Consider the following 27,594-nt stretch of genomic DNA (forward strand, 5'->3'; position numbering starts at 1 on the left):
TCGTCTCTGCAAATGATAACGTATATTGTCAGTGAACCATAGCTAGTAAAGTCGGTTGTACATCTGGAGCGAGTGCTAGGAAGTCTCTCTAGACCTGCCGTGTGGCGGCGCTCGGTCTGCCATCACTGATAGTGGCGACACGCGGGGCCGACGTATACTACCGGACCGCGGCCGATTTAAAGGCTACCACCGAGCAAGTGTGGTGTCTGGCGGTGACACCACATTCCTCCCCCGCAAATCGTACGGTTGTGGCATAAGGCTTCCGCCCGGCGTGGGGAGGACCCCATATTGACGTTTGCGACGAGGTGGGGAGTCCAACATCAGGCGAGGCTGTGCCACCCGCATCCTGCCATTCGGACCACGGGGAGCTAGGAAACGCCTGAAAACCTGCTCCAGGGTGCACGCCAACGTGCGGTGTATGCGCCCGCAGAGAGACAGGAGGGGCCGAAAGGTCGACCTCCATCGGGCTGGGGCACCCGACGGGCGAAGACGACATATGGTCCGGAGCGGGCAAGAGTTCCATGTCGGAGGACAACTGGTCACGGGAAGCGATCGGCGGCGCGTGACCCAGGGAGGCGCCCGGCTGCTGCAGCGACGCGTTCACTGCGGGCGTCGCCGACGAGAGAACAGGCGGCGGCGGCGGTGGCGGCGGCGCGTCGCCATGCGGCAAATTGGAAGGCAGCGTCGGTAACACTGGGGCTGACGCGAGCCAGTAGATGGGTCCCCAGGGCGCTGACCGGACGGCACCGTCGCTGAAAGCAGACGGCGAGCGGCAGATCCCGTGCGACAACAGAGGTGCAGCTGGTTGAGATGCCGGCGCACCTCACCAGAGGCCCCCAAAACCAGATACATAGCGCGGCCGAGGCAGCGAAGAATTCGCCCTTCGAGCCAACGCCGTGAACCCCGAGAGTGGCGGTAGTAGACAACGTCGCCTGGGGCAAAAGCAGGTGTCTGCCGCTGCACAGGAACCTGATGCGGCGGATGTAGCAAAGATATCAAGGTACGATGAGGGAGACCGTGGAGCAACTCAGCAATAACGCGTCCTCCCGAGAATGCGACTCTTTTAACTTCAACATCTGTGACTTGAAAGTCCTGACCAATCGTTCAGCGGCACCGTTTGACTGTGGCGAAAACGGCGCGGACGTCAGATGTTGAATACCATTGGCCTTGCAGAATGACTGAAATTCTGTGGACATGAATTGTGGGCCATTGTCGGAAACAATAGTCTGTGGAAGACCTTCTATACAAAAGATAGCAGATAACGCTTGTATGGTGGCAGATGACGTCGTGGAAGACATCCGGACAACAAAAGGAAAATTACTGAATCAATCTACCACAACCAACCATCGAGCATTCCAGAATGGACCAACAAAATCGATGTGTAAGCGTTGCCAAGGGGAAGTGGCTTTTGGCCATGTAAAGAATTTCCGCGGTGATGCTGATTGTTGTTCGGCACACACCATGCAAGAAGAGCACATATTCGTAATCGCAGCATCGATTCCGAACCAAGTACAGTGCTGACGAGCAAGTTGTTTCGTTCTCACTATACCCCAATGTCCTTGGTGGAGAAGCTGTAAGACAGAGGACTGTAACGAATGTGGGACCACGACCCTGGACTGATCATTATCAGAACGCAACAGCAAAACACCAAGTCGAACAAAAAGTCTCCCCTTGTGAGCAAAAAATCGGCGAACCAACGTGACCCCGATCCGTGACTTTGACAAGGGCCATTGCGTAGCAACAAAACGCAGAACGGTAGCAAGGACAGGGTCGGCAGCTGTGGCTGTAGCTACACGACGAAAATCAAACGGAAACGATTCGACCACGTCATCGGTGTTGGCATCAATGAACATGCAAGCAAGTTCGGAGGAATCGAATGCCCTATCCTCAGCAACAGGCAAGCGGGACAACGCATCAGCGTTTTCGTGCTTAGCAGTGGACCGATACAAGATATCGTAGCGGTACTGCGAGAGGAAAATAGACCAGCGAATGAATTTCTGCGCTGTACGTGGAGGTACAGGCTTGGTCGGATGAAAAAGCGATGTCAAAGGTTTGTGATCTGTGATTATGGTAAAGTGACGGCCATACAAGAAATCATGAAACTTTGTAACACCAAATACGAGAGCCAATGCTTCTTTCTCGATCTGTGAATAATTTCTTTGCGCAGACGAGAGCAATTTGGACGCAAAGGCAATAGGGCGATCGTGCGATCCATCTTTGTGCGCAAGCACAGCACCGATCCCGAAGTCCGATGCATCCACCATCAATAAAAGGGGCTTCTGGGGATCGAATGGCGTAAGGCAAGTATTGGAAAGCAACGCCAATTTCAACTGGCGAAAGGCGCGTTCGCATTCCGTCGTCCAGACGAACGAGACACCTTTACGGCGTAAGCGATGAAGCGGAGCTGAAATGGAAGAGGCATGTGGCACATATCTGTTATAGTAATTTATTTTTCCCAGCACACTCTGTAGCTGCTTCAAATTCTGTGGCGCAGGCAAGTCTTGTATGGCACGAAGGTGCGTGGGACTGGGATGTATGCCTTGGGCATTGAGTACATGTCGCAGGTATGGCAAATCACGAGCAAAAAAGACACATTTGTCCTTCCGCAAGCGAAGACCATTTTGTCGCAAGACGAGAAATAATGTTCTGAGATTGGCCAAATGTTTTTCTTCCATCTTTCCAGAGATCACAATATCGTCCAGATAGTTTGCTGCAGTAGGGACCGACGCACAAACAGTTTGTAGATATTGCTGAAACAATGCAGGGGCGGATGCACACCCAAATGGCAGCCGTTTGAATCGATAGGAACCAAGATGCGTGTTAACCACCAAAACGCACTGGGATTCTTTGTCCACCGGTATTTGCAAGTACGCATCTGCTAGTTCCAACTTCAAAAAATATTTACCCGGGCACAGTTTGGTTGGTTGGTTTGGGGAAGGAGACCAGACAGCGTGGTCATCGGTCTCATCGGATTAGGGAAGGATTGGGAAGGAAGTCAGCCGTGCCCTTTCAGAGGAACCATCCCGGCATTTGCCTGGAGTGATTTAGGGAAATCACGGAAAACCTAAATCAGGATGGCCGGACGCGGGATTGAACAGTCGTCCTCCCGAATGCGAGTCCAGTGTCTAACCACTGCGCCACCCTGCTCGGTGGGCACAGTTTGTCAAAAAGATCTTCCGGGCGGGGTAAAGGAAAAGTTGCAATCACTAGTTGTGGATTCACTGTTGCCAAGTCCACACAAAGTCTCAATTTTCCGGAAGGTTTTGGCAAAATTACTAAGGGTGATGCCCAGAGAGAAGCCTGTACACGTTCAGTTACACCTTGTGATTCCAAATCGTGTAATGTTTTTGCGACCTCATCACGCAATGCGTGGGGAACATTGCGCGTTCTGAAAAATTTCGGTTGTGCGTTTACTTTCAGTTCCAAATGTGCTTTATAGTTCTTAGCGCAACTGAGGCCCGGTGCAAAAATGTCTGCAAATTCTTCACATAGACGAGAAACACTGTCGGAAGGCACAGTCTGGTTCACTGATAGGATCTGATTTACTATAGACAAGTTAAACAACTGAAATAAATCGAAACCAAACAAGTTCACTGCAGAAGAAGAACGAAGGACGTAAAATGACACAAGTTTTGTTTGTTCTTTGTATGTTGCAAGAAGGCTGTACTGTCCTAACACAGGGATCTCTTGACCTGAATAGCTAGTTAACTTAACATTTGCGGCACGCAACGGAGGTGTGCCCAGCAGTTTGTAAGTGTCTTGATTGATCAGTGAAACTGCAGCCCCGGTATTGAGCTGGAATGGTATCACTTTGCCATTAATGTCCAAGCCCACAAAAAGTTTATTGTCCTGCTGACAACAAGAGCGACTGTCTCGTGCAACGTGAACTGACACTGGTACAAAATCACTTGCGACTTGACGGGAGTTCCGGTGATGTCGACGCACACTATTTGTGGGACGAACACAGTCACTGTTAGAGAGAGTGGCACTGGGTGGAGTGGAATGAACTACATGATTCCCATGGGTGAAGTTTCACGAACCTGAGTATCCTTGGTTCGATTCCGATTCCGGCATGAAGCAAAGGGCCTGGAATGGTTTTGAGCTTCCGATCTGAGCTTTTTCTGGTAAACACTCTGAACATGTCCTTTTTTATTACAATAAAAGCAAATAGCTTGGTGTGATGGGCAATTCTCACGCGAATGTCTAGTAGCGCACCGTGGGCAGGATTTGAGCACTGCATTTGCTTGCCGGTGTGGCACACGTGGCTGAGAGCCTGGCAGCAGTGGCGCGGCCGGGCACGAGGGCTGTTTACTGCTCCATGCAGCTCGCCCGGTGGGCCGGTTAACCTAACACACGGGTGGCGAAGTTTCAAATGATTCCTGAGCACAGTCAAGTGTGTCCTGCCGATCCAATATGTCCATCACTTGTTGAAGGGAGGGATTTACTAGTTTCAAAATCTGTTCCCTTATACAAACATCAGAAACGTTCTGTCAATTGCATCACGTACCATAGTATCTGAATAAGGGAGTCCACATTGACACTCAAAAGCACAATCCCTAGTAAGGCCTTGCAAGGTTGCAACCCACTCCCGATTAGTCTGACCTGCCGTACGTTTTGTACGAAAGAAGGTATACCTTTTTGCAACTACATTGACTGATTCTTTGAAATATGCATCTAATGCAGACAAAATTTCTTCGTAGGACAGAGTTGCTATGTCGCGTCGGGGAAACAATTTGACCATCACACAGTAAGCGTTCACCCCGACTGATGATAACAAAAAAGGCTGCCGCTCATTACCTTGAATTCTATAGGCGGCGAGATGGAATCCAAATTGGCGTGACCACTCTGTCCAGCTTTCCAGTGCAGCATCAAAAGGTCGAAAAGTTGGTGCAACAGCGTGTTGTGGCTGCATTAGTTGTGGAGCGGCGGCTACCACATCGTTTTGCATTGGACGTTGACCCTGGACGAGCTGTCCAAGGGCATCCAGTAATGCCTGGGTCTGCTGATTCTGTAAGCGATAAAATTCGGAAAGTACATCTGGAGATTGTGGTGAAGCCATTACACAAGTAAATCAGGGCAGTTTAGAGAAGAACGCGGTTTTGCCTCGTCGCCAATGTTGTGGTTGTCAAGAGAGCCAACCCCGTTTCACTAATGGAGGCCAAAATGCACACGTTTTAGCTCACGCAGGCTGGCGTGAGGTCTGGAACATGACAAGGAAATTAGAATTTCGAAAAACGGACGTAGCTGATGGAATACTTAACTTTAATCCATTAATGATGAACGTCGCTCTTGACGGTACATGATTCACAGTATCAATAGTAACTGAATATGGCGCCTTGCTAGGTCGTAGCAAATGACGTAGCTGAAGGCTATGCTAAACTATCGGCTCAGCAAATGAGAGCGTATTTTGTCAGTGAACCATCGCTAGCAAAGTCGGTTGTACAATTGGGGCGAGTGCTAGGAAGTCTCTCTAGACCTGCCGTGTGGCGGCCATCGGTCTGCCATCACTGATAGTGGCGACACGCGGGGCCGACGTATACTACCGGACCGCGGCCGATTTAAAGGCTACCACCTAGCAAGTGTGGTATCTGGCAGTGACACCACACTTAGAGCCATTTGAACCATTTTGAAATTTGTCGCAAGACGAACGACAGTCAAAGCTTGAAGAACTGAAAGAAAATTTCAAGCAGCATTACAGTGAAGTAAATGTTTCCTATCGTATGTCTGTTTATTATTTATAAAGGTGATAAATGAAACTATATTTTCTAATCTGATACATCACTTAGCAATGAACAAGTTATCAAATATCAGATTGTTGCAGCAAGGAACATTTCTTTTCGGTTCATTTTTATATTTGTTTTGCATTAAATCGCGTCGCACAGACATAAGAAAGAGTTTCAGGTACTTTATTTTTCCCACTTTCTTAAAAGCCGTTAGAAACGCTCTCTCGGACAGCAAAGCGTGATTAAGAGTCTTTTTTTTTTTTAATTTGTGGTAATGTCTTGTGGGACTAGGTCATCGGTCCCTACTTCATCTAACTTAAACCAACTTATGCTATGGACAACACACACATACCCATGCCCGAGGGAGGACTCGAACCTCCGACGGCAGGAGCCGCGCGGACTGTGACAAGGTACCTTGGACCGTGCAAGGTGCCTAAGACCGCGCGGCCACAACGCCCGGCTAAGAGTCATCATTTGTTTTTGTTTATTTCTGTTTTGATGGATGGGAAAATGTATGTTGTATTTGCTCAACGTTTTCAATTAATTAAAACACAGATATTCCAATAGATAAAAATGTTTTTTGCGACCACATTTCGCTGTCCTTGCTAGCGTCTATGACCGCTTTTCAGAGGAACTGGGGGGATAACTTGCCTAAAGCCAATCTTTTTGCTAGGTTTTTATTTGGGTTTTAATAAATGAAACAATTAATTGTTAAAACGTTAAAAGCGTTTTAAAAACAGGATTGTACAAAATTAATTGTAAGGTTTTTTGCCGTGGTAGGAGCAGGAAACAAGTGGGCAAAGTTGGCGAGCAAGTTACAAATGCTCGCTGAGAACTGCGAAAGCAGGGTAACCCTTTGCGGCTGGGAATCTCATCAAGGATTGCCTGGTCGACACGGTAGAGTCTATGCGTCCAGCAGACCTCATGGAAAAATTTGACATACGTCATGGAAAAATTTGAAAAAATAGCTCTTTCGCTTCAAACTGTTGCTGGCCGATTCGAAGGTAAGGCATCAGGTATGGAGCAGTAATTAATGCAGAGAGCGGCAAACTTCGTTTCATTTTCTATTGCTCCTGATGAATCCACGTACATTGCGCACATATCTTAGCTCATCATATTTATTCGGGGAGTCACCGAAGAATTTCTCGCCCTAATGTCATTAAAAGACACAACCACGGGTTTGGGTATTTTTCTAGCAGTGGAAAACGTGTTCGAGTCATTGGGTTTAAAATGGAAAGCCTGACCAGTGTAACACCGGATGGAGCCCCTGAGCTACGAGGGAAACGCACTGGATTCCTGGGTTAAGTCAGGTCAAAAATGGCTGAAGTCGGCTGTTCCTTATTCGCAGCAGTCCATTGTCTGATACGCCATGACTGTGTTGTTAATTTAGTGCACACAATTCAAGTATTTAAAAAAAAACTTATTTTGTTGGAAAAACAGTTGCACAATGAGAATTGTAGACAATTCCCTGCATTAGACAGCGTTAAAGAAGATGTGGATTTTTCAGATTATATTCAAATCATTTTCGAATTACAAGAAGAGTTTGAAAACAGATTTTTGGAGATAAGTGAGCTTCAACCGGCCTTAGATATATTTGTTCGCCCGTTTCCCCCTGGCAGAGGGCGTCTCACAAGTGTTTCAAGTAGTGCTGATTGACCTGCAGTGCGATATACGCCTGAAGGACCGCTTTCTTATGTGCAAAACTTTTACAGCTCTTTTCACGAGAGAAGTATCCTCTTCTGCACAAGCACGTGGCCAAAGTTCTCTCACTGTTTGGTTCCACGTATATTTATGAGCACTTCTTCTCCTTTTTAAAGCTTGCTAAAACTAAGAATCGTTCACTACTTAGCGATAAAAATTTGACTAATTCTTTGAGGTTAGCAGTCTCCTGGAATATTGTACGAAATCTAGAAAAATTAGCCGGCCGGAGTGGCCGAGCGGTTCTAGGCGCTACAGTCTGGAACCGCGCGACCGCTACGGTCGCTGGTTCGGATCCTGCCTCGGGCATGGATGTGTGTGATGTTCTTGGGTTAGTTAGATTTAAGTAGTTCTAAGTTCTAGGGGACTGATGACCTCAGAAGTAAAGTCCCATAGTGCTCAGAGCCATTTTTTAGAAAAATTATTTCATCGAAAAAGAAATGCTGTCTTCTTTTACAATGTTGACTGCAAGGAGTAAAGGTATTTATAACCTTAATTCTATTTTTTTCGTAAGTTTTCAAACTTCGTCAAATAAAATCAATGTGTACAAAACAACAAACTAAGGATCCGATGTCTAAACTCTGAAAAGGGATACAAAAAGGTGTAGCACGAAGTAGAACAAAAAATATTTACTTGTAACTACTAAAAATAAGAATGAGACTCTATATCCCTTACGTAAAATTGTTTCTAAAATAGAGTATTTATGATACTAGTTCATTTAATAAATTGATATATCTTACAGAAGACGCCTAATGTCCATATGAGGAGTGAGCACGTGCAATACTAATAGAATCCACCTGTGGGTCAGAAAGCTATTAAGTTGTTCTTCGAATGTTGTTTTCGTTATTGTCTTCTAAAGCTTTGCGTAGTAATTCTGCCACACGAACACCAATTGTTACCTAAACAGTAAATGGTTTACTCGTTTTAACTCTCATCGACCACTTTTACAGAGCTACGCTTCCTCTGTTGTTTTGTTTTCGTTGGCTCTGGCCGCGGGACAGTCCAACTCAGAGCAGTGCTGTGCCGTCTCACTCGCTCCACAGCTGCCTCTCTCGCTCCTACGCCGACACTAGCGACACACGGTCGTGTACGGGGCGCTGAACTACACTACCTTGCGCCCGCGGGGCGCGGCCCCGCCCGCTGGGCACAATTCTTGGATGAGCCTGCAATAAACTTTTTTCTTTCCGTCATTTTGTATGGAGTGTGAGCGAGATAAAGTCTCGCAAGGGCTTGAAATTATGTCTAAAGTTTGTTGGAAGTCACTAACTACTCTCATTCCCAAATACTGGATGAAAATAGTCTGGTAACGGTGCATCCTGAGCTACGCTTCTGTTTCAACCCCACCTCCACCGCTTAGAGAGGTAGGTGGTTCTTGCCCCCACAGTGGCGTTTTCCACGCAATAAGTGAGAAGAGTACCATGTTTGGTTGAAATCGATCCAGTGGTTTAGGTAATTTTTAATTTCATAGCAGCTTACTTAACTCTACAAGTGATGAAAATTAGTGCAATATTGGCTGTACAGGAAGTTTCTACTACTGGCAACATAAATGCATTTACACATCTGTTCAGTGAATTTGAGAGAGGAAAGAATGAGGTTCCTGGTGGCAGTATAATCTCAGCTTCACTGTACCTTTCAATAAAGGAGACCACCAACTATAATACAGTGTCATTTACTCCACTTGCAGAAAGCATAATTCCAGAATTCGATACAGACTAGCTTTAAAATTTCGTCTTATTTAACTAATGTGGGGCTCTGGAGTGAAAATATTAGCTTTCAAATGATTTTTCAAAGTATAGTGGATACCATGCAACACATCACAGAAGAATTTTGAAGCTATGTTTTTGGAGACATGGTATATAAAGTCAGTTGAGCTATATCGTGCATAATGCGTCTTCTGAAAAAAAGAAACTTTTCGACCCGCCAAATTCCCCAAGTGCCGTAATAGTTCTGAAGAGCTTCGACTTCCAAAGGCGTCATCGTCTACATCTACATCTACATGATTACTCTGCAATTCACATTTAAGTGCTTGGCAGAGGGTTCATCGAACCACAATCATACTATCTCTCTACCATTCCACTCCCGAACAGCACGCGGGAAAAATGAACACCTAAACCTTTCTGTTCGAGCTCTGATTTCTCTTATTTTATTTCGATGATCATTCCTTCCTATGTAGGTTGGGCTCAACAAAATATTTTCGCATTCGGAAGAGAAAGTTGGTGACTGAAATTTCGTAAATAGATCTCGCCGCGACGAAAAACGTCTTTGCTTTAATGACTTCCATCCCAACTCGCGTATCATATCTGCCACACTCTCTCCCCTATTACGTGATAATACAAAACAAGCTGCCCTTTTTTGCACCCTTTCGATGTCCTCCGTCAATCTCACCTGGTAAGGATCCCACACCGCGCAGCAATATTCTAACAGAGGACGAACGAGTGTAGTGTAAGCTGTCTCTTTAGTGGACTTGTTGCATCTTCTAAGTGTCCTGCCAATGAAACGCAACCTTTGGCTCGTCTTCCCCACAATATTGTCTATGTGGTCTTTCCAACTGAAGTTGTTCGTAATTTTAACACCCAAGTACTTAGTTGAATTGACAGCCCTGAGAATTGTACTATTTATCGCGTAATCGAATTCCAACGGATTTCTTTTGGAACTCATGTGGATCACCTCACACTTTTCGTTATTTATCGTCAACTGCCACCTGCCACACCATACAGAAATCTTTTCTAAATCGCTTTGCAACTGATACTGGTCTTCGGATGACCTTACTAGACGGTAAATTACAGCATCATCTGCGAACAACCTAAGAGAACTGCTGAGATTGTCACCCAGGTCATTTATATAGATCAGGAACAGCAGAGGTCCCAGGACGCTTCCCTGGGGAACACCTGATATCACTTCAGTTTTACTCGATGATTTGCCGTCTGTTACTACGAACTGCGACCTTCCTGACAGGAAATCACGAATCCAGTCGCACAACTGAGACGATACCCCGTAAGCCCGCAGCTTGATTAGAAGTCGCTTGTGAGGAACGGTGTCAAAAGCTTTCCGGAAATCTAGAAATACGGAATCAACTTGAGATCCCCTGTCGATAGCAGCCATTACTTCGTGCGAATAAAGAGCTAGCTGCGTTGCACAAGAACGATGTTTTCTGAAACCAAGCTGATTACGTATCAATAGATCATTCCCTTCGAGGTGATTCATAATGTTTGAATACAGTATATGCTCCAAAACCCTACTGCAAACCGACATCAATGATATAGGTCTGTAGTTCGATGCATTACTCCTACTACCCTTCTTAAACACTAGTGCGAACTGCACAATTTTCCAATCTGTAGGTACAGATCTATTGGTGAGCGAGCGGTTGTATATGATTGCTAAGTAGGGAGCTATTGTATCAGCGTAATCTGAAAGGAACCTAATCGGTATACAATCTGGACCTGAAGACTTGCCCGTATCAAGCGATTTGAGTTGCTTCGCAACCCCTAAGGTATCTACTTCTAAGAAGCTCAAGCTAGCAGCTATTCGTGTTTCAAATTCTGGAATATTCCATTCGTCTTCCCTGGTGAAGGAATTTCGGAAAACTGCGTTCAATAACTCCGCTTTAGCGGCACAGTCATCGGTAACAGTACCATCGGCACTGCGCAGCGAAGGTATTGACTGCGTCTTGCCGCTTGTGTACTTTACATACGACCATCATTTCTTCGGATTTTCTACCAAATTTCGAGACAATGTTTCGTTGTGGAACCTATTAAAGGCATCTCGCATTGAAGTCCGTGCCAAATTTCGCACGTCTATAAATTGTATCCAATCTTCGGGATTTCGTGTTCTTCTGAACTTTGCATGCTTTTTCCGTTGCCTCTGCAACAGCTTTCGGACCTGTTTTGTGTACCATGGGGGATCAGTTCCATCTCTTACCAGTTTATGAGGTATGAATCTCTCAATTGCTGTTGGTACTATATCATTGAATTTGAGCCACATCTCGTCTACATTTGCATAGTCAGTTCGGAAGGAATGGAGATTGTCTCTAAGGAAGGCTTCTAGTGACACTTTATCCGCCTTTTTAAATAAAATTATTTTTGCGTTTGTTTCTGGTGTATTTGGAAGAAACGGTACTGAGCCAAGCTACAACGACCTTGTGATCACTAATCCCTGTATCAGTCATGATGCTCTCTATTAGCTCTGGATTGTTTGTGGCTAAGAGGTCAAGTGTGTTTTCGCAACCATTTACAATTCGCGTGGGTTCGTGGACTAACTGCTCGAAATAATTTTCGGAGAAAGCATTTAGGACAATCTCGGAAGATGTTTTCCGCCTACCACCGGTTTTGAACAAGTATTTTTGCCAACACATCGAGGGAAGGTTGAAGTCCCCACCAACTATAACCATATGAGTGGGGTATTTATTTGTTACGAGACTCAAATTTTCTCTGAACTGTTCAGCAACTATATCAATTCGGTGCCTGGGGGTCGGTAGAAGGAGCCAATTATTAACTTAGTTCGGCTGTTAAGTATAACCTCCACCCATACCAATTCACACGGAGTAACTACTTCGACTTCCCTACAAGATAAACCACTACTGACAGACACAAACACTCCTCCACCAATTCTGCCTAATCTATCTTTCCTGAACACCGTCTGAGACTTCGTAAAAATTTCTGGAGAACTTATTTCACGCTTTAGCCAGCTTTCTGTACCTATAACGATTTCAGCTTCTGTGCTTTCTATTAGCGCTTGAAGCTCAGGGACCTTCCCAGCACAACTACAACAATTTACAACTACAATTCCGACTGTTCCTTGATCCAAGCACGTCCTGTATTTGCCATGCACCCTTTGAGATTGCAGCCCACCCCGTACTTTCCCGAGGCACGTGTAGGATGTGTTGCACGCGTTGTTCCTTCGGCACCGCCACACAATTTACAACTTTGTCTTTGAAGCTTCCATGTGATTTTTCGATGATTCGCTGAGATATCAACTCCTGCACCACAGTGACCAGCTCCTTATCCATGTTGGCGAAGATAAGGTTCACTCTCTCGTTACGCACACTGTATTGCTGAAAGGTGCATTCTACTCGAATGAACCATTCTGTAGGAAGAGTTGTCCAGAACGTTCGTATTGGTATCGATTTTGTTATAGGTGAAACGATCATTTGAGAAGAAGTCGACGATAAAACCGGGCAACTGTAATCGTATTGCTGCTGATCCTCCTGCGTGAAGTGAGCAGACACTTATCATTTCGAGGTGGCGTAATATGTTACACGGGGCGTATGAATTAGGCCTAATTTCCGAAATGTGGAGTCACCACTGTAGTTACTCACTTTAGCTATATGTAAGCAGCGCTGGTAAACGGTAACGATGTAAGATACTGTACTTTATTCTAAACATTTATACAAGTGATCAGTAACAAATATAAGTCATTAGAAAACTAAGAACATCTAAAATCCCAAAGGTTAACAGATCATCTCTCAACTCCATACACTCGCATCGATTCCTCGAATTGTCGATCTGTGTCGCCGATATGTCACAACAAGATAACAGGTAATCAACAATGTCAAAAATCAACGTGTCACTTTTAGTTCATCGAGCAAATACTGTATCTCTAAAGGCTCCAATATACGATAAGCAATCTGCCAAATTTGGCTGGATTTATAAAATATTTTATCTTGTATAGCGCTGCTTCACGTTTCTGTTAAACGTAGAGCGTGTTTGATGTGTTCGAAAGAAAATTTGCGCGACAGCAGATTTGACAAGATGACGGACGTTGCTTGGATTGGTGTTTCACTCCACATGTTTAGCGAAAAACAGTGTTATTACAACTTGTCTCACTATGTTGCGCGTTTCCACAACTATGGAGAATGCGATTGTCGGTACAAGCTGGGTAGATTGTCGTTCGACCATTAGAACAAGTGTGTACTTAGTCGATGGAACCACACTAACACAAAACTCCTTCGAATAATATTAACGTTGGCTTAACTGACCACAGCCACATGAGATGGAAAAGAATACACGGCTCCTTCGATCGTTCCTAGTTTGCAATTGAAAATAACACACAGAGAACAAAAACATCAGCGTTATCCCGTAACTATGTACGAACTACCTACCAGCATGGAAGATACAAAACACTAAAAAATCATAATCACAGAATAACAAAAACAAAATACACATTTATAAAACATAACGCCTCTAATGGCTGGGGCGGAATGTTTGACGGCGCAATTGTTTGTAAACACATGGAGATGACATGCGCGATGCAACACTATGTAAACTGCCCATGTCGCCACAGCGAACACGGATAAAAACAAATTGTAGTGGCAGTTACCAAAATGGTATATTTGTTGCGATTTTCATAGTCATATACGTATAAGACAGCAATAAATTAATCAGAAAATCAATATTCTATGTACAATATACAAGTGGGAGTGCCACAAAATAAAAAAAATCTAAGCACTCTAGCTGTTAACAACGACGATATGTGTGTCCCCACGTCGAGGCATTTTAATAAACTGACAACAGAAGACAAGTAGAAGAAAAAAAATTTCTCAAGCTCTTATCTTCCTTTTCAACGTGATGGCAAAATAGCTCGCTTAATCAGCCTGACAGTCCATTCAGACGAAGTTAGTCTAACCGTCAGGTTCTTAGTATAACAATTCTTTTATGAGATTTTCATGGGTTTATTTCTCTCTCAGTTTCAACCATACCCTAGACCAGTGTCTTACTTTTTCTTATTCTTCTTTATACACAGTGCTAAAGTCAATACAAGAATTTCTTTGTCTGCAATGTTAGCCATTCCCATTAATATCAAAATACTTTGTGACATGAACTGTGCCTGCTTCAATAGTGGTACGTGTACAGGCTTTTTTGACAAATCTGTGGATAGAAAATAGCGAACTTGACAAATAAGTCTGACTGTATATGGGGGCCTTAAAGTGAGAATCAGATTGTTAAATAGCTCTCAATACACAGTTCAAAAAGTGCTCGAAATCTACTTATGTTACTCGAAAGTGGTTCTTGATTGGATTTTTGTTGATGAGTGCTACTTCATTTATTAGTGTATTTGATGCTACTGTGTTATTTCTGCGAAACCCCACTTCCAAATCCAATGTTTATGCTTTCCCTTCTTCTTACGGGATTATTGGTTCAATTCTAATGCAGTAACGCGAATGACAACGCTAATATCTGTCCAGAAACTCTCAGCTGACGCCTAAATGGGAAACGTGCACATGAAACCCCACTTTACTGCTGACACAGTACGTCAAAAATTCTACATTGTGCCTCAGTTTCTCAATATGGTGTATATCAGACCCCCTTGGATAGGCTACTAATGCTTTAAACGTCTACTGTGCATTACTAGTGTTGCACTGTCATGTTAATTTTTCAAGAGAAGAGGTTATATGAGTACTTATCTTGATTATTGCATCAGCATCTAGGGGGGTGTCTCCAACGAAAATCTTTATTATAATAAATTTTATCTGGGTTTGTTGGTTCTGCAGGACCAAAACACGTAGTTAACTTCTAACTTTAACATTCTTTGTTTTAACATTTTATCATCAAAAGGTTATTACCAAGAGGAGTGTTTCACACACACAGTTTTAGGCGTTTTAGCACAAAAGAGAAACATTTACACATGCAATTTGTCATAGTGACAAAACACAGTCTGTAAGTGCAGTATATGATTTCTTACATATAGAAGTTTGACTGCCTCACATTGAGAACTAACAATAAGTGTATGGACTTAAGTGAGCACTTTGGAGCCTATAGCGTTGTATATATAAAACACTATTGCTTCCAGGAGCTTCAGTGGATCAAATGGAGATTGGCATAATATCTGGTTTTTGTGTTATTAACAGTTTTATGTAAACTTTTCTCTCTTCGCTCTTGAAAAGATCAAATGAATAAAATAACAGTAAAAATTATTTTATAGAGTTGTAAAATAGAAATTTTGCGATCTTAAAATACTGCATGTGCAAAAGAAAGTGTATATTTAGCTTTTACAAAATACTGAATTATTTATGACAAAGTTAAGTGTATTTTTGGAACATAACAATGGTTTTTCTGTTTAATGAACAATAGAATTCCATGAAATATCACCAAAACTGCACTTAAAAAATATTCGGTTCAAGTAGCATTTGTTATAGCTCAGATAAAGTGAGATCTCTATGATACCTAATTTTTATTACCAAAACCTTTTATGTTGAATAACTCAAATAATTTTCAATATGTTTTAAATAATGTATAAAAGTATAGAATTTTGGTAAATACTTTATTGTAATGTATTAGTCCTGTAGAAATGAATCATGTACATAATAACTGCAATTAGAATCCATATCGCCTCAGAAAGAGATAAGATCGCAGTTTTTGTTAAACTGAGGATGGTATTACAAACTGTAGTTGACATATGAATCCTATAATCTTCCTTTGTTAGTCTATAGGTGGCAACTGAGGTGATTCCCATGACTTTTAATACTGCAGTGCGTATTATGGCATTATGCCTAAGGAAAGAGTTAAAAACGAGGAAGGGAAAATCCAAATGCTGGATTAGGAGATAAAATGAGGGCAACAAATACACTTACGAAAGAAATAACATTTGAAGAGGAAAATACTGTCTGGTATAGCAAAGTTTGCTTATAAATATTGTCTGCAAATGACTGTTAATGTAGTTATTTCGAACATTTCTAAATTTTGCCCAGCACACTCTGGAGCTATTTCATGCATATAGCTCACAATTACTGGCAATTCTTGTCTCTCAAGCAGTGGTCTTTAGATACCTCATTTTATTTTTTTCTGTAAGCAAAGTTACTCTTTATAGAGAGTGTTATAACTCCTATTACAGGCCGCTAGTGGTTGTAGAGGGAATGTAGTAGGTAACCTTTTTCATAAGGAACTAAGGTCCAGATATGTACCGTATGGATGAAAAATAAGTTTGAATGTCAAATCACTTTGAAATCGTGCACTTCATGGTACTTACACAGCAAAGAAAAGTCCTGACCTATGTTCTACATCTACATCTACAGCTGTATTCTGCAAACCACTGTGATGTGCACAGTAGAAGATACATCCTACTGTACTAGTTATTAGGGGTTCTATCCGTTCCACTCACATATGGAGTGTAGGAAGAATGATTGTTTAAATGCCTTTGCATGTGCTGTAATTAATCTAATTTTGTCCTCATGATCACTAGATCAATCACCTAAAGCCAGTTCTTGAAACTTCGTAAGTAGGTTTCCTCAGGATAGTTTACATCTATCTTGAAGAGTCTGCCAGTTCATTTAGTTCAGCATCTTGTGACACTCTCCTACAGGTCAGACTAACCTGCGACCATTCGTGCTACACTTCTCTGTATATATGCTGTTAGTCCCATTTGGCATGGGTCTCACACACTTGAACAATATTCTCGAATGGATCACACGAGTGTTTTGTAAGTAACCTCGTTTGTAGGCGGATCACTTTTCCCCAGTATTCTACAAATAAATAGAAGTCCATCACCTACTTTACCCACGACAAAGTCTATGTGATATTTCCATTTCATATGCCTACAAAGTTTTACACCCAGATATTTGCGTCAGTTAGCCAATTCCAACTGTAAGTCACTGATATTACAGTCATAGGATACTACAGTTTTTCGTTTTGCGAAGTGCACAGTTTTGCATATCTGAACGTTTAAAGCAATTTGCCAATCTTTGCATAAGAAGTTGCGTCCTCCCTACCAAAAAGTCCTCAATCCAGTCACAAATTTCGCGTGATACCCCATATGATTGATCGTACTTTTGAAAGTAAGCGTAGATGTGGTACTGAGTCAAAGGGTTTTCCGAAATCAAGAGATACTGCATCTACCTGACTGCCTTGATCCAAAGGTTTCAGTATGTCACCTCAGAAAAGTATGAGTTGGCTTTCCCATGATCGATGTTTTTGGAATCCGTGCTGGTTGGCATGGAGCAGGTAGTTTTGTTCGAAGGATCTCATTATGTTAGAGCTCAGAATATGTTCTAAGATTCTACAATAAATCGATGTCAAGGATATTGGATGGTAGTTTTGTGGATAATTTCGTTTAGTTGGGTGTGACCTTTCCTTTCTTCCAAGACCAGGGTAAGATATTTTGTTCAAGGAATCTACGGTAGATTATATTTAGAAGAGGGGCTGACTCACCCAAAATTCAGTATAGAATGTGACAGGGGTTTAATCGGGCCCTGGAGCATTGTTCAGTACTAATGATTTCAGCTGTTTCTCAATACCACTGACGCTAACATTTATTCCACTCATCTTTCAGTGATACGAGGATTAAACTGGAGCACTTCTCCCATGGTTTCCTTTGTAAAGGAACATTTGAAAACCGAGTTATGCATTTCAGCTTTGATTCTCTCAGTTTCAGTTCCCTTCTCATTCGCGAGTGACTGGATACTAACTTTGCTGCCATTTCTCTAAGAAGGGTATGACACGAGATATGTTTTGAGTATTCGCTGTCGGGTTCTCTTCTAGACGAAGGACGTTCAAAGTCAAGAGTGCAATGCATCTGTAGAACCCTACAATTCACCCTCCTAATTTCTCACTGTCGTTTTTGTAGTCAGTCGAAAATGATAAGTGATGTGTTAACTACAATAGAGACTCTCGTTCCATGCTCGTCTTACTTGAAAGTGAAGTCAAAATGACGTCTACTCGATGCAACCACAAAATTTTATAGCAGTCTACTATACAGGAACATAATGTAAGACCCTCCCCCCCCAGGATGCCCCTAAGTTAGTATTTTAAGAACAAGCAAGCATAAAATACCGATTGAAAGTAAAAAGTCGGCAGAGACATTAATTAGGAAAGCGCAAAACAACGAATTAACTTTTTTCACATTCATCTTTTGATATACATTTTTTTGTTTTTAGTAGCAGAACACAGTCGAGGTTTTTTCATCGTAAGAGAAGGATGTGCATTTGCAGAGCAGAAGTGTTGCAGTCTAAGTGTATTTAAATGTGCATGAATAATACAATACATAAGACCAATATAAAGCATTTTTGTTTATGGAAGTATGTGAAGTAAATTTTTGTGTAACAACGACAAGCGCCAGTGCCCATGGAGTCCTTTAGCTGCCTGCATCTTCACCAAAATTATAAGGAAGCCTGATACACAAGCAGACATTTTCAAACAGATTCAAATCATATTCAGTTACTAATATTGAATCAATTATCAATTCATTTATTTTTTAAATATATTACACTACCCTGCCATATGTGCCACTAGATTCTCCTGTGCATGAGTGGGTGGACGCTTGGGAATCAGGACATATAGGTAAAAAAAACTGGCTAAATGTTTGTGACAACCATGAATATAAATGTCACTGTTGTTCGTCTTACTTGTAATAGTTTCATACGTATTCTTAGGTTCCTGCCTAATACGTTGCTCTTGGCCTGACTCTTGGTTTTTTCCCTAAATCTTTTCCTTCAAATACATTCTTTAGGAACTGGTTGTCTCTCATTATGTGCCCTGTCATTTTTTATTTTCTTCTTCCTATATAATTTAGCAGTGTTCTCTTCTCATTCACTTGTCTTAAGACCTGTTTATTACTTTTTCTATCTACCCAGCTTGTTTTCCTCATTCTTCTCCATATCCACATTTCCATTGATTTTCTTTGCCTTTCCCAGAGTCCATGCTTCACTTCTGTATGGTAAGACACTCCAGACAAAAGTTTTGGCAATCTTTTTCCTACTTTCTAGGCTTATATGATTGTCTGTTAGTAAATTCCTTTTATTTTGGAAGGCTTGCTTTGCCAAGGCTATTCTTCTCTTTATATCTGTGATACATTTATTGTCGTCAGTGATTGTGCTCCCCAAATAACAGAAGTTCTCGACCTGCTCTAGAACATCATCTTATACTTAAATATTAACTTAACAGTTTTCTTTTATCTTCCCTACTACTATAGTTTTTGTTTTCTTCTTCTTTATTTTTAGAGTAAATTCTCTTAGGATTTTGATCAAATTTTGGCAACTTAAACTCCATTTCCTTTACTGAGTCAGCAAGTACTACTATATCATCTGCAAAATGGATACAGTCTGTTCGATCCTCATTAATTTTAATTCCTTTGGTTACGAGTTGAACAAATATGGTGATAAGGGGCATCCTTGGCTTACTCCCCTCCTTATTTTTGCTTTCTTCTTCACACCATTCACTTCTATCTCTGCTTCCTGCCTTTTATACAGGTTCCTGATTAATCTTCTGTCCCTCCAATCAAGATTTATTTCCTTCATTGTTCAGAATAACAATTTCCAATTAACCATGTCAAATGCTTTTTGTAAATCTACAAAGGTCAAGTAGGTTTTCCTATGAACTCCAATTCGTCTTTCTAATAGCATCCTCAGAGCTAGTATTGCCTTTCTAGTTCCTTTTCTGGATGTGAAACCAAATTGCTCTTCTAGGTTTAACCTCAATTTTCTTTTTTATTCGATTTTTTATTATGTTTAGCATTAGTTTGGAAGTGTGGGATATTAAGGAGATAGTTCTATAGTTCTCACAGTCCAGAGAATTTCCTTTTTTGGGATTATTACTGTTAAGCAAATCTGTAGGTGGTTCTTTCCCATCTTCATAGCACTCTTTAATAAGTTTATATAAGTATTCTTTTGTTGATTCTCCAATTTCCTTCAGTATTACTGCCTGTCGATTTGCCATTACTTAGATCATTCAAGGCACTGTTGAACTCCTCTCTAGATATAGGTGACTCTATCATGTCAATATCCATACTGCTCTCTTCTTCCAGAATTTCCCCTTCATTAGCAATATCTTCTCCTTCGTATAGTTCCTGAATATACTCTTTCCATCTTTCGCTTACATCCTCTAATTCGAAAAGTAGATCACTATTTTTATTCTTGACCATGTTTGTTTTTGTTCTTGGCTTTATCTGCATTGATTTAATATTAGAGTAGCTCTATCAATTTGACCTCCACTTAGATCTTGTTGAATTTCCTTATGATTGTCATGCATCCACTTTTCTTTTTCAAATCTACATTTCTGTGTAATTGCATTTTTTACTCTTTTGTACTTATCGAAATCATTTTTCCTCAGCCTGTTTCTTTCTTCAGTAAGGTCTAGTATTTCCTTGGTCATCCATGGTTTCCTCAGTTCTAGTTTCTTTAATCCTACTAGTTCTTTAGCAGCTACTTCTATGGTCTCTTTGAATCCTTCCCATCCTTACCTGTTACCTATCAGGTTATCAGTCAATTCTTTCATGTCCGCAGTTACTTGCTTTTCCTTAAGTTTTTCTACAAACCATCTGTGTTGGTTAGTTCTTTTATATTTCTTAAATCTGCTACTATAGACTGCTATCACTAGAACATGGTCACTGTCTATATCATATCCAGGGTATTAGTGGCTGGACTTTATTTGATTCATAAATTTCTTCTTGACTAGGATATAATCTATCTGATACCTTTTGCCATCTGCTGGACTTTTCCATGTATATCTTCTTCTATTGGGCATTTCAAAACACATGTTGGTTACTATCATTTCATACTGTTCACAGAAATCCAGCAACCTTTCTCCTCTAGCATTCATTTTTCCTAGCCCGAACTTGCCATTCCATAATCCTTTGTTATCTTCACCAATCGATGCATTGAAATCACCAATTATGATAAGATTGTCCTTTTCTTTAACCAGTTTCAGTAAGTCATCAATTTGCTCATATACTACTTCTACATCCTCATCTTGGTAAGTAAACTGCACTTACACACAAATCCGTGGGTTGTGCTTTAATTTTAATCATCATTATCCTATCACTGCAGTGGTATGTCTTCAACACCTTGTTCTTCCATTTTCCTTTCAAAATTATAGCGATGCCACTTCTTCCTGTTCGAGCACTATCACTATGAATGATCCTGAAATCCCCTGACATAAGATCACTCTTACTGCCCCATCTAGTTTCACAGATTCCTAATATGTCCAGCTGTGACTTTTCCATCAGCATCTTAACCTCTTCTAGTTTACCATCTTTTAATAGGGTTGTGACATTTCATGTTCCATTTCTCATCTGTTCTTTTATTCCTTTACTCTTTACAGCCTTGCCAAAGACATTCCCCCCTGGAGATCCGAATCGGGGAACTGAAACGCCGGAAAATTTTGAATTGGACATAGCCATATTTCTATTTGGGAATCCTGTATAGGATCGTTAATGCAGTGGTTTCCCGTTGCCTTTTGCATCCTCCTGCCATTGACCATGTTTAGGGACAATTTCTCATCCCTGGGATAAGGGGGTGCCCTTTCCTTACCCGCTCATCTGCCCCTTACTGGCCGTTGGCACTTGATAAGGTAGGTCTCCTTATACCGGTAGCCATTTGGTTACCAGCCATGTGTTAGAAAAGAAAGAGAAAATGAAAATGAAAGACACCCCTGGGCCTCGAAACCTAATACCGTTGGGGTCAAAGCAGCAAGAGTTGACCAAGAAAGGATGACAGGAAAGAAGAAAGCAGAAGTCTGACACAAGTAAGTGGAAACAATGCCAGGCTTAGCTAAGGGCCCGTGTGGTTGCCACCGACATACTCCCAAGAAGGGAGCCCCCTGCGGATTATATGTAAATAACACCAAATATTGCACAACATACTTCTGTTCCATTAGTAAGAAAGTTCCAGAAACGCAAAGATGCATAAAAAATGTTGGAATGAAGCAGGACCCGAACCTACATCTACCATCTTCACAACTCAATGTTTCTGGTGAACACATTCAGTTTTCAACAACAGGGTTTCAACAACAGTGTCGTTATTGCTAGGATTTCCTGAAGGTTTTCACTACTGATGTGTCATTAACTTACAAAAATGGTATCTGATTTGATAACTACATAATTACTGCTAGTTGTAATAGGAAAGCACTAAATCGAATATGGCTTCTCCAGAGTTCTCCGTCAGTCAATTGCTATAGAGATTTGTGGTCACATCGAATAACATGACATGTTTAAGTCTGGTTAAGCTGAGTGTGACCCTAGCTTGTCCCTAATTACAACAGGGACGGCACCCTCTTCTCATTTTGTGCGCGCACCGTGAAGTGCGAGATTTGAAAGTGATCCGATCATCAAACTTATTTTATATTCAAGCGGCACATTTCCTTATCAAAAATTTATCTATAAGGGATGATCAAGAAGTTCCCATTCGAATGCTTTACAGTTCACAATCAGTTTGCCAATCATGTAAAATCGATGGAATTTTGAGACAATCATTCCACCGATGAGTTAGTCTGAAGCTATACATTTGGTAAAATACTGTGTCCTACTGTTTGAAGAAGTTCATAGCTGCCTGCTGCACATCCTCTTCCGACAGAAGTCGTCGACCCTTCAAGCCCTGTATTAAGGGACTGTAGGCGTATAATCGCATGGGGATAGCTCAGGACTGTAGGGTGAGTTCTCCTGAGTTGATGTATCTTCTGCATGACGACATTTATTTGCGATATGGGGCGTGCGCGTTGTGTCGAATCGCGACTATCATGGAACTTGGCGCACCATTCCACAACAGTGGTTTTAGACAGAAATGCTGCCCCATACAAATTCTTCATTCTCCAATGGATGTCTCCCATTGTTTATCGTTTGAGATCCAAGTAAATAATAACAGCATGTTGGTTCTCTTTGGACATATTTGGTAATAATATCGCCATAATTCACGTTTCCGTATTTACTGCATGCATGTTGGTAAGACAGAAATGCAACACTAATCCCTTGCCTACATGTCGGTGCTTATATATCCGCATTGGAGGCGCGCTACGTTGCAGATATCCTGCAGCAACGCCCTCAAACGGAAACGTTATGATCGCTCCCTATGCTACGTCGCCTCTAGATCTTGTAGAACCCTATAACAAGAATTGTGAAACAAATTGTGCAATTCCAGGAAATGCGAAAATTTACCTTCTGAGGACTTTTTTGAAATTTTTTTAAATAATAAAATGTTAGTACAGTGAAATAAAACGGATCATAGCAGAAACTTTCCCACAAAATGGAGCAGAATGCTGGTGTTTCGAAAAACAAACTTTTCGTAGCAGGAGGAACCAAGGCGTTAGGTGCACAGTCAAAGGAAACTTAATTTCTTTTCATAAAGACTTGTTTAGACATGGGCTTGGAATTCGTGTCGTTAACCACTGTTTTGAGAGGGGAAAATGCTGTATGTTTAATGTTATTCGACTGGCATTGCAATAAGCCTGGCCAAGTAACAGTGCTCTAGCTGCCATGTGTAGTAAAGTCTAGTGCATTTCCCACTCACATCAGCGACGACTCTTTTCATACTCAACTTCATATGAGGGACAGGGTTTAGCGTTTTTAATATTCTGCCCCTTCACGATCATGTTCTGGAGTCAGAAACAATTTTCTGACCATAGATTTTTTTCTTTCGTTTTATTGCATTTCGATATTTGTTTTTGATATTCAAATAAAATATATGGAAAAATAATTATGTTTATCTTGGTGATTAGTAAAGGGGCTATTTAGCTATCGTATTAGATACTGTGCTGCGAATTCTGTGTATCTACAAACTGGCAACATAACTTCCATTTGTGTTGAAACATTGTTTCACGGATCATTTGGATTGTTGTACCTCGACAATCTCGCTTAGTTGTGCTGAGCTATCTGACAGTATGGTCACTAATAGATGGGAGACTTAGATGTAGTAGTTGGCTTAAGATGTCCGATGCTAGCACCAAGCCATTACTTGGCCAGATAGTCGGTGACCTTAGTAGAACTCATTCTACTTTTTTTTTTTGTCGAAGAGACTATCTCAGCTCATGAGTACTAACATAAAACCTGAGTGGGATATCACACAGAAAATAATGCCAAGGATAGAGCTGTTTACATAATCTCTTCCAGGAATGTATACTGAAAATCCCAACAACTGGATATCAGGATAAAACTGCAAATTTTATGCAGAGACAGACACACTGCTGAAACTGTTAACCAGCTCCTAAATGCAGACAAGCAGCTATTTTTCGTACACTCTATTTGTAAATGGAATGGTAATAAAACGTAACTATATGATGGACAAAGAGAAAAAGCTAAGGATTTACCATACTGTAGATGACAAGGTCTTTTAGCGATAAGAGTCCTCGTCATTTTGAAAGAAACCATTCGGCTGCTCAACATGATCGATTTAGGGAAAGTAGCTAAATGGAGATCTTAACCTTGCTCCTCCAATATCCAAGTCCAGGGCCTTAACCACTGTTGCACTTCGCTCAATACATCACACCATAAAACTCCAGCACAGACATTATAGTTCTTTCCAGGACATACAGTGACTGTCATAAGAAGAGCCGCAACCAGAAGGACCCGAACGATGCACTGCAAACTTGCTTAATATGTTGCACACTATCAGTTACGCCAATGCATACTTTTTCCCAGTTGACCGCACATTGGAGGAGCGTGGGTGGAGACGTGACATCGTGAAAGGGCTCCAGCAGGCAGTGACAGGTAGGATGACAACCGGTGTCGCCAATAGAGCATCACCTGAACGTGCCCTATGCCCAGGTGACACATTCGACGACAGGCTGCACAGCTACAAGAGTTCAAGAGGTGTCATGTCAGGAAGCTATAGGAGGCTGGGTATCAGGTGGCACACCAGCCCAATGGACATTACCAATACATGTTGTTGGCAACAGTGGCTACAGGAAGCCATGCATGCATAATATGGAGGATCTGGACATCCGACATTCACCACAAGGAGGGAGGATCAATGGAATGTCAGCCATATATGTACAGATCCAACAGCAAGGATAGGGGACATCCTGAGGGCTGTCTTGCCTTCTATGCAACGTCCTGTAAGACTAGTACAATTGGCAGTTGGTTGTATGTCACAGAGTTCGCCGCACACTGACCGTTACAATGCCTGTCACTCAATCCCCATAGTGTCGCGACCAACTCGCCTGTGTCATTGATAATGGACTCGGGGCCCTGCAGACTGGCACCAGGTCATCATTACTGGCGAGTCCCATTTCTGCCATCGTGATGACGACCACTGCTCAGTGTCTGGAGTTGCAGTGGGGAACTTCATGAAGAGCGATTTGTGGTCACTTATCACATCTCAACCCAGCCTGCTGTGATGGTGTGCTGAGCGATATCCAATAGTGCCTATACATTGTTACTGCTCATACCAAGGTCCATGGCAGGCACACGGTATGTGAAGGACGTCCTGCAACCAGTAACTCTGCCACTCATTAACAGCTATGTTCATGCCCCGTTTCAGCAGACTATGCCTGTACTCATACGGCAGCCACCTCCTGGGCATGACCTGCAACTGTGGATATTCTACTATGGCCAAACACATTGCAGTATCTCTTTCTGACCAAGAATATGTGGCATGACATGGAGTGCACAATCAGGACTCCGCCTCCACCCATCAATCTGCAGGAACTTTGCTCTCAAATGCAAGCATCATGGGATGGAGTATCACAGGACTACATCTGAGACCTGTGCAACTCCATGTTGCAACTTCTGGACGCTTGTGTTCACAACCATGGGGATCCAATACCATACTAATATGTACGTTTTGTGGCCGTGTAGTGTAACAAATGTTGGACCTTCAAAGCTGAAAATGTAATCATTTTGTATGTGTGGTACTATCTACCTGCGTGCCGATAATGATCACAATCTGCCTTTCGTTATGAGCGTAGGTCTTTTTATGACAATACATGTAGATGTGTTTACAGATGTACTGCGATTAAAACAGTCATAGGATCAAAGAAGACAGGATACAGTTTGGGAATAATATCATACATAAAATAGCTCATTATTTCTGCACGAAAAAATGTGATTCTGCCCTCGTAGACATCTTATCTTCACACGAGACTGTTAGGTCAAGCTATTGCTGATGGTACTATGGATTACTTTGATTCACAAAAAATGTGGTAAAATCTCCCAGCGATGTGATTTATTGTATCTTCTGTATGGTGAGCAATTGGTAAGATATAACATGGCGAGCAACAACGGGAAACTGCAAATTACATCAGCAAATTCCTTTGGAATTTCTCAAACAGTGATTTCCTCATTATAAGTTAGCTTTTAAACGGGAAAAGGTCATTCAGAAGTAAGTTATTAGGAACTAAATACAGGTACTGCTGTGTTGGGACACACAGTCCACTAGCATAATGGGCCACTGCAGTGGGTGGCCAAAACCCAGACCTGTAGGCGTCGTGGATCGTGAATCGAACACAAACAGTTCTGGAGGACAACATCAACAACAGTTTTTGTCATGGGCAACTCTTCCAGCCACCACTGCAACCAGAAGCGACCGTTTCTCGAACAGGTGGCATCCACATCGCCAATAACAGGTGGGGCAATTGCAGAATTACTTACATCCATAATTGTATGACGCCGCAAGTAGACCAAGCCGCATCCATCCATCGACACTGTATTTAGGATGCTGCATGGCCACAGTAAGACCAGTTTAAGCCGACACACCATCGCCTTTGAAGCCTTCTTCGAGTCACCAGCTATCTACATCAAGCCATGCTCATTTTCTTAGCCTTCCCGGTCTCAGGAACCAGGACTTGGTATCCACCGTTTCTCAGACTTCTTTGTGATCGTGATTTGTGGACTTTCGCCCAAACTATTGTCCATCCGGACACAGAATTTATACCGTTACACTCACAGTGATAGTGTTCCACTATTTACTTCAGACTTGTAACTGATTATAAAGCTATCAGACAGTCTGTCAGTTCCAACTGAAGCAAGAAGTCTTGTTGGGCTCATGTATCTGCAGCCCTTTTGGTTTTATGAGACATGTCTTTTTTTTGCTATTACAAATAAAGTGAGTATTGTCGTATGTCTTCCTGAGAGCTTGTTTTTACTTAGTGAGCCCTTGTCAGGTCGCTTGAGGTACGATCATTACATGTTTTTCAGTCCTGCTAGTATAATGGCTTAAAATAAGTTCGTTCATGATGATTCATACTTTACTTGGTTTTGTTCATTTAATTTTAGTTGTCATAATATAATAACCTGCTCATTGTCAGCATGACTAGATTCCCATGTCCAAATGTTAGTAGGTACTCAACAACAGTACCAAATGTGTGGAAGCCATATAGAATTACTTATAGTCAGTGCGAATAGAGTATGAGGATGTATGCAGGTAACTGGATGAAAACACTGCATCTCCATACAGGAGGGTAATGTTTGCTGAATCTCTAAGCAGTTGTGTGATGAGGGAGATGGCACAAACAAAGGGTTTCGCCTCTCGACTTCGCTCAAG

Source organism: Schistocerca cancellata, chromosome 2 (assembly GCF_023864275.1).
Source record: "Schistocerca cancellata isolate TAMUIC-IGC-003103 chromosome 2, iqSchCanc2.1, whole genome shotgun sequence".
Lineage (NCBI taxonomy): Eukaryota > Metazoa > Arthropoda > Insecta > Orthoptera > Acrididae > Schistocerca > Schistocerca cancellata.